The sequence below is a fragment of the Pseudomyrmex gracilis genome, unplaced genomic scaffold (genome assembly GCF_002006095.1).
Source record: "Pseudomyrmex gracilis isolate BER0280 unplaced genomic scaffold, ASM200609v1 scaffold_53, whole genome shotgun sequence".
NCBI classification, from domain to species: domain Eukaryota; kingdom Metazoa; phylum Arthropoda; class Insecta; order Hymenoptera; family Formicidae; genus Pseudomyrmex; species Pseudomyrmex gracilis.
The window spans coordinates 522,871-530,700 of record NW_018020637.1 but is presented as its reverse complement, the minus strand read 5'-3'; the positions used below and the strand labels follow the sequence as shown (position 1 = coordinate 530,700).

The window sequence follows — 7,830 nt, the reverse complement described above, 5'->3', positions numbered from 1 at the left end:
CACCACCACCGCCGCCGCCGCCGCCACCGCCGCCACCGCCACCACCACCGACTGCAGCCGTGGCGGCCGCGAGTAACGTTTGTCCTGTCTGGTGTACGTGGTGGCTGTTGTGATGCGTATTATTGCTGTGATGATGATGATGCGGTAGGTGATGATGCGGCGTACCCTGCGTGGCCGTTTGCGGGCTTACCGGAAGAACCGCCATTGCCGCGCCTCCTAACACCATACTGTTGTCGCTGCTTTCTCGTGATATCCAGTCGTAGCCACTGATACTCTCTTACGGTCGTTCACCGTTGACGTGTTCCCCTGCGTCGCGCGCGGTCCGCTCATCGCAGAAGATGCGATCGCGACGCTCATCTCCCACGACGCGGAACGAAGTCGGTCGCGAGAGATTATTCCCGCGATCGAATCCGTCGTCGATCCCCTTCCAGTCGGTCGTGTGACGATTACTATCCGCGCGTAACACTCGCACGATCCTTTGTTCGAACGTATCGGAGCACTTTCACCAAGTACAGCGGATATATCGGAGATACTTGGCGCCGTTGACGCCAATTAATTTTAAACTTTTCCGCTTTTTGAACCCGATTATCATCAACTCCAAGTAAATATCGTAACGCACTGAGAAGACAAGATAACCGAACGGAGCGACAGCTTCGTCGCGAACTACGTAGCGACAGATCGCCGGTCGTCGTTCCGCGAATATACCGGGAGATACACAGGCGTGTATAGGAGAGCGCTTTATACGCGACCGCGATCGCTCACGGAGATAGCCGAGCGCCCACGAAGCGGGCCACCAGTCGTTAGTGTTAGTCGACCGCGACAGACAATGGTTTCGATCTCGCTGTGCCTGCTTTTTTCCTCCTAATCTTTATTCCCGTTGACGGGACGGAGCCGGTAATAGGTTCTTCGTTTTTTCGTTTCTTCCTGTTTGCGTGTATTATTCCTTCGAGCTCGATAATCGAACGTTCGCCGGACACAAAAAAAAAAGAGAAAAAAAAAACGACGACGATAACGGAGAATGATAATGACGAAACGGTTAAATGGTATCGCCCACGCGTCGTAAATCACGGGCAATCGCGACAGGACAAATATCAATCCGATGTATATTTAACATCCGAAACGGGGGAGAGGGAAAAACTTCCCGTCGCGCGCACGCACAAACACACACTCAACTGTCTCCGTTGTGTCCGCGACCTCCGCGCGCTGGACAATGGCGTTCGCCTAAAGAGCGAACGGTCGAGGCGCGATCCCAAGGTGGTAGAGAGAATTCGCGGAATTGCCCGAAGACGATAACTCTCCGTCAAGCTCTATTCGTTTGGCGCAGTAATTCGTCGTGTCATTTTTCTTTTCCCTCCCGTCACGTCAACACAAATTCGCACTGTAATATTTCGACGCTGCTCCAACAACCAAATTTTCACGATATTCCTTTTTTTTTTTTTTTTTGTTTGCTTCGCGATGAGAGTGGCAGACGCACAAGTTATCCCGGTCGTCGTCGCTTGATATAACCCGCTTGGACACACTGGCGTGTAAACGAGAAATCACTGTATAAATTTCCGAGCACTGTTGAAACCGGAGCGATGTGAGAATGTGTGTACAATATACAATACACACATACAAAAACACGCTTACAACAGAAACGTTGAAGGAAATCGCGTAAATCACGATTGACGAACGTGTCGTCGTCGCCGCCCAAGAAAAACCAGTTTTTTTTTTTTGGAAAAACTGCGGTTGAGATTTGCACGTGATACGCACACACAATAATGCACGCACGCACGCACACGCACACACACCCCACGGTTTTTACGGTACCAGTGTCTCTTCGCGCGACGATCTCTTGCGAGAGAACGCGCGAACAACCTTTTATCGTCGAATAGACCACCGACCGCGAACGTCTCCACTCAACTGCCGCGCCGGATCGGGGATCGGGTTTGTTCTGATCTTACTTCTCTTCGCGCCCTCTGGCGCGGCGTCGCGTAACTCTACACACATATATACTATTCGCGAGACCCCACCAGGGTATCAACCGCCGCCTCGTCACTTCTCCCTTTCACCCTCTCTTTCCCCTCGCCAAAGCCTCACCCTCTCGCTACCGCGGAAACCGGCTGAACGTCGTTTCTCGGCTCCCACCGCGTCAAGCTCTCCTCGCCCCCCCGTTGCGTCTCCGCCAACGTACTCCCCCTCCCCTCCCGCCCCGCGGCTATTCGTGACCGAAGGCGACCGACCGAGAGCGGGCAACTCAAGCACGACTAGCTTTTTACCGCAAAAAAATACTCGGCGTGCATTCACGTATATACACGTGCCCGCGCGTGTGCGTCGCATACATGCGTTTCTCCCGCTCCCTTTTCCTCGTCGACGGACGTCGGCGACGACGATCCTTCTTTTTGTTCTTTTTCTCTTTCTTCTTTTTTCTTTCCTTTTTGTTTTATTCCTTTTATTTTGTCGTTTCATCTCTCCTTTCCTCGTATTCGCTCGCGTCGAATGACGCGTCGCCGTCGCGCTGTGCACAACGCCGTTCGGCGGGGAGTCACTGCACCCCACCCCCCTTCCCCGTTTTCCCCACGGGTGTCGTCGGTCTAATTGCGAATGATGTGTACGTAATTCCGAACGAACTGATGATGATGTGAGGATAGGGAATTCGCGATTACAATCGCGGTTTCAACAAAGAGTAATCTGTCGCGAGACTTGTTTGCTGAATTCCATAACGCACAACGGTTTACCTGACGACCTAATTAAATCGGGAGTCTCATGGTACATTTTTTTGAGCGTCGCTCACTTTTGCGTATCCGACGTCCAAACTGACCCTACGCGTTCAGAAATAGAACTCTACAAAACTATTATTACCTGCATCTTTTGAAAATTCGTTAGGTTTTAAATTCCATCTAAAAACAACACACACATTTGTGCTTCAGATTTTTCTTCTTAAATAGAAAAGTAACACATTAAAAAAATATTTTCGTGATTATCCCTAAAGAGATGTAGTCAGATCTAGCCTAGGCTCAACATCATTTTTTTTTCACATCATTTTAACGCGGCATCCAACCGGTCGGACGGTTGGAATGTGACCCTACTTTTTACGATCGGCTCGTCGAACTGTTGGCTCGTTAAACAATCTCTAACCAAGATTTTCTACCTGCTACCACTACTCACTTGTCGTAGATATTTCATTCTCGTTTTTGATTACAGTGGAGTATGTTCATTAATGAATATTGAAGTGCGCAGAATAAACTGTGTTTATTCTAAGCGTTGTAGTGAATTTATTTTTGCCTTAACATTGAATGCCGAATCACAATTTCATGTGACTGGCGCCGGAAAGAATTGCTTGTTGAGCGATGTTTTAATACCATCGTCGGTGACCCCCACAGCGCCACTAGAAAGTTAAGCGCCGGTGACCTCCTACGGCATTCAACGTGTTGAATATTCACACAAAAAGTAATTAGTATAAGCACAATATTTAGAGTTGCAAAATAAATTTTACCAATTCATTTTCTAGTCAAATTTTAAAGTCAAGGCGCTTGACTTACGGAAGAACGTCAAATATAAATTTCAAATTTGATACAATTGATCAGCAAGTATAATGCTTAGAAACACAGAAACGTATATATGTAGTTTTTAATCAATAATATTTACTTCTAAATTTATTTTCTAATCAAACAAACTTTAAAGCCAAGATGATGCTTTATCGGGGTTCGTAAAAAAAAGTAAATTTCAGGCTTGATAAGTGGCTAAGTTTTGACGCGTATGTTTTTTTTTTGTTTTCTTCATTTTTTTGTTTTACGTGACATGGTAGATACATTCAGCGTCAATACGAGATAAGAACTCGACGGAGTCAAATTGTGACACCAAACACGAGATAAGAAGTTACATAAGTAGAGAGATTTTTTTTCGTGAGAAATTGTACACGACGCACGAGCGGACAAAGTATGCTAAAACCAAGTGTAAATTCCGGAAGCTTTCGGCCTTCGTCTCCCGAACTTCGGCAATAACGCGCGGTTTGGATTGCTTAGTTCTGGAACTGGAAACTGTAGCGAACGAGAGAAGACTTGGTCAGCGCGCGCGGGCGCGCGCGTCGAGGCTCTTATTGGCGAAGTTTTGATCGAACTAAAGTTGCCTAGTCCGCATCGAAATGAGACACCGGTGTGTTTCCAAGAGATTACCAATTTCCGCCACAATGCAGTTAGTATCTCGTAAGGTGGATTTGTTATTTCTACGACAAATTCTACCGAGTATCTGCAAAGTATCGAACTTTCGTGCATTAGAGAGAAAACTGCTGCTTTTTAAGCGTCAACCTTTCCGAAAGTTTTTGCTCAACATTTATTTGTTGTTGTTTAACGGACGTGTGCGTAATATTAATATATATTTACGCATTTACTGTCTCTTTGTTTTATGTGTAAACTTTATGTCCTATCGGTTAATACAGTAAAACTTAAACACATATTCAAAAGTAATGTATGTACGTAGTGTGTAGATGCTAAAGCTGTTGATCTGAAGAAGCCCGGGACGCGAGTTGAATTCACTCTCGTCAAATATTATAATATTATATTAATGTTTCACGGACGGTTTTTGCAGATAAATTTCCAATTGATGAACAAGTATATAGGAGATATATATTGAGTTACAGTTATATATCTATAATAATATAGTTATGTCTCACTATTATTTACTTGTACTTTTAAATTAGCCAAAACAGGTTAGTTTTATTGTCCTGTTACTGGCCAAATAAAAGTTTTCAACTTTTTGTCAATTTGTAGCCAGTAAAACTGGTTGCTATCTGGTTACTGTACTGGTTCAGGATAGTATCCAGGAACACTAGGTTTAAATGTATTGATTTAAATGACTTGGTTTAAAAATGCCTCGATTTAAATGTCTACTACAAATGATCCCGTAAAACCTAAGAGCAACGTTTTCTTTTCTCCACTACTAGCCGAGCGTCATCGACCAAACGATGTAACGAATTTTTGACGCGCAAAGCACAGTCAGGGAGAGGACCTGATATTTCGCTTGCTAATATTTGCAATGTCGATAGCGGTAGATTTAACGTGGCGTGACGCGGCGCCGTATCGAGTTTTGATGCAAAAATACCGGGAATTTTCAATCTGTTGGAAAACGCCGCTACGTAGCGCAGGACGGACGTGACGTATCACGCCCGAGATATTGCGAGTTTTGATTACTCTCGTCGCTCGTGCGCGCGCGCGCGCGAGCGGTTTCACTCCGAATCGCGTATTTCTCACGAATGTCACAGCTCTGTGTGCCCGGAGTCGCAAATATATTTCATCCGCGAGACAAATATAATGCGGGATTAATTACAGTTGTCCAAAGAGAAAAAAAAAGAAAGAGAGAGAGAGAAAAGCGTTTTTTTCGCGAAGAGTCGTGCACGACTCTGCTTCTAGACGAGTTCAATTAATAATATAAACGTTCTCAAGAATCTCTTTGCACAGTTTGGGTAAATATTCCCGCGTATCGAAGCAGCGCCGATAAAGCGCACACACTTGTTACAACACATTTTGCGCGGCTCGCGAGTTTGCATCACAAAACTCGATATGAAATCATGTGGAGCTTATTTTATCTGCTATTATCGCGCTGGCGTATGATGGAAGCATATATTTCTTTTCAATCTTGCCAAGACATTATTTGCCGAAACACGTACGCGGAGTATCTCTCAAAACACTTCACCACACACCGCGATCGACATCAAAATAATAAGACATCATTTCCAAAAATCGTAAATAGACGCAAGCTGTACAGTAGAGAGACATTACATAATTGTTAATTATGATGTTACATTATATAATTATTAATTAAGACATTTACATAAATTTATTAATTATCATTGCGTTGCACGTGAGTTAAACAGATTATTTGTAATGTTGTAGCCTACTAGTAAAATGCTCAGATGCAAATAAACATAAACATTTGACTAAAGTCGACGACCGTACCGAAATTCCGTAACACACACTGGCGGATCTCGTTGCCGGCACTCTCGCACCGAAAGAAATCAAGGAGATTCTCGGAGGCGGTGCGCGGAGAAAGATACGCGCGATGAGCGCGTTGTAATCCCCCGTATGCGCGCGGCATTACGTAACGGCGAAATTGTTTTCTACGGCCGGTGTGCTTTAACTGTTGAGATCGCGTCTGTCGGGTGATTGTAGACGCGGCAGACGATTTAATCGCGACCCCGGGAAGAAACGTGAGAGTTACGCATGGCGGATAATTGCGCGATTCAATCTGTGCCGTCGCGAGAAGGAAAAAAGATCGCGAGGAAAAAGAAAAGGAGAGAACGCGACGGAACGGGAAAAAGAAGAGGGAAAAATGTGTGACACTTCGCGTAAAAAGAAACACTTGCCTCGCGTAAGAAACGGGAAACTCGCGGCTTTTTGAAAGCAACAAGAAGCGGAGCGCAAAATGTTAAAAGTAAAGTTTTTAATTTGAACTATTTCTACATATACGAACATTGATAAAAAAAGAAAAAAAAAAACAAAGTTCGCGCACACGTACGTGTGGATCGATACACGGAGGGGAAAAAAAAGTACATATGACGTAATCTAAGCCGGCATATAAGATAAAAAGTATAACTATCTGACGTAAATCTAAGTGGGCGTGCGAAAAAAAAAAAGTGACGAGAATGCAAAACTGGTTTTACTCGTCGCTAGATATCGGATTATGATTGGCAAATATTAAACGAGCAAACTATTGTTAGCATCGTCGTTTTTAATCTCGGAGGAGCGAGACTTCAAGCGTTGGGAAATAATAAGCGTTGTAAAAATATTTTATCGATACGCGCGTTCGAGCGCAATTAACGCGTCAAATATGCATGAAAAATCCTCTCTTCGTTATTACTTTCTTTTTTTTTTTTTTTATATATCTATTCGTTTTCTTTTCACTCCGTAAACATATTTGTTATACGGCAATGATAATAAGGGAAAAGATATTACTAGACTAGAGACTAGACGCGCGCTTGTTAGATACAAATACGAGGTACAATTTAAGCAACTGCGACTATCAAATTTCAATCCTTATCGGTTCTTCTATTATTATCGGTCACTGAAGCGACATCGATCTCACTGTTATTAATTTTGTGTGCGCTTACGTGTGCGCGTGGATATATACATATCTGCTCTATATATATCTCTAATCTTTTGAAACTCTTCCACTAAGTGGAACCGCTAACTACGGGAGATAAAACGCACGAATTTCTTATCAGCGCCCGAGTGAGACCCCGGGATTGTTTTTTCTTCTTTTTTTTTTTTTTTTTTACACCGTGGCATTCAACGGTACATTGCATCTGAGAACCGACGTATTCGCAATTCGCGCGCGCGCGTAACCGAGAGTGCACGCTAACAGAAAACTCTATCCTCTCAAAAGAATACTCCCACGATCTGTTATATTAGAAAGACGATCTTTTTATTTTTCTGGCGAGGAAGTAATTAAAGGGAAAAAGATAGTGCGCGCCCGACCGGCGTGCTGCAATTAGAACTTGGAAACAATTAAAATTGCGCGTTTCTTCCAGATTGATATCTAAATTCGCAGCTGCGAAAACGCAACTTGGAAACGCTAAAAATGTATATCAGCGGCAACAGAACGACGTACGATGCGTGTAAATCCGATGTGTAATTGTCGCGCGTGTGTGAGTGAGAGAGAGAGAGACGCGAACAAAAAAAAAAAAAAAAAAAAAAAAAAAAAAAAAAATTACTTCTCGAGAAGTAATCCGTATTTGTTACAATTCAGAAGTGAAATCAAAACGTACTGTCCGCGGATTCGCGGGTGACCGTTTTTTTTGCAATGCGTGGAAAAAAAATTACCGAGTCGGTCAATTGTCGCGCAGAGCGCCGCGTA

At 43.9% G+C, this 7,830-nt stretch overlaps 1 protein-coding gene across 2 annotated transcripts in view; it reads right to left on the bottom strand.

The window, feature by feature from the left end:
- Window positions 1-7,830, bottom strand: part of LOC109853673 (lysine-specific demethylase 3A-like) — a 109,910-nt gene that overhangs the window by 53,304 nt on the left and 48,776 nt on the right. The gene's annotated exons all lie outside the window — the stretch shown is intronic.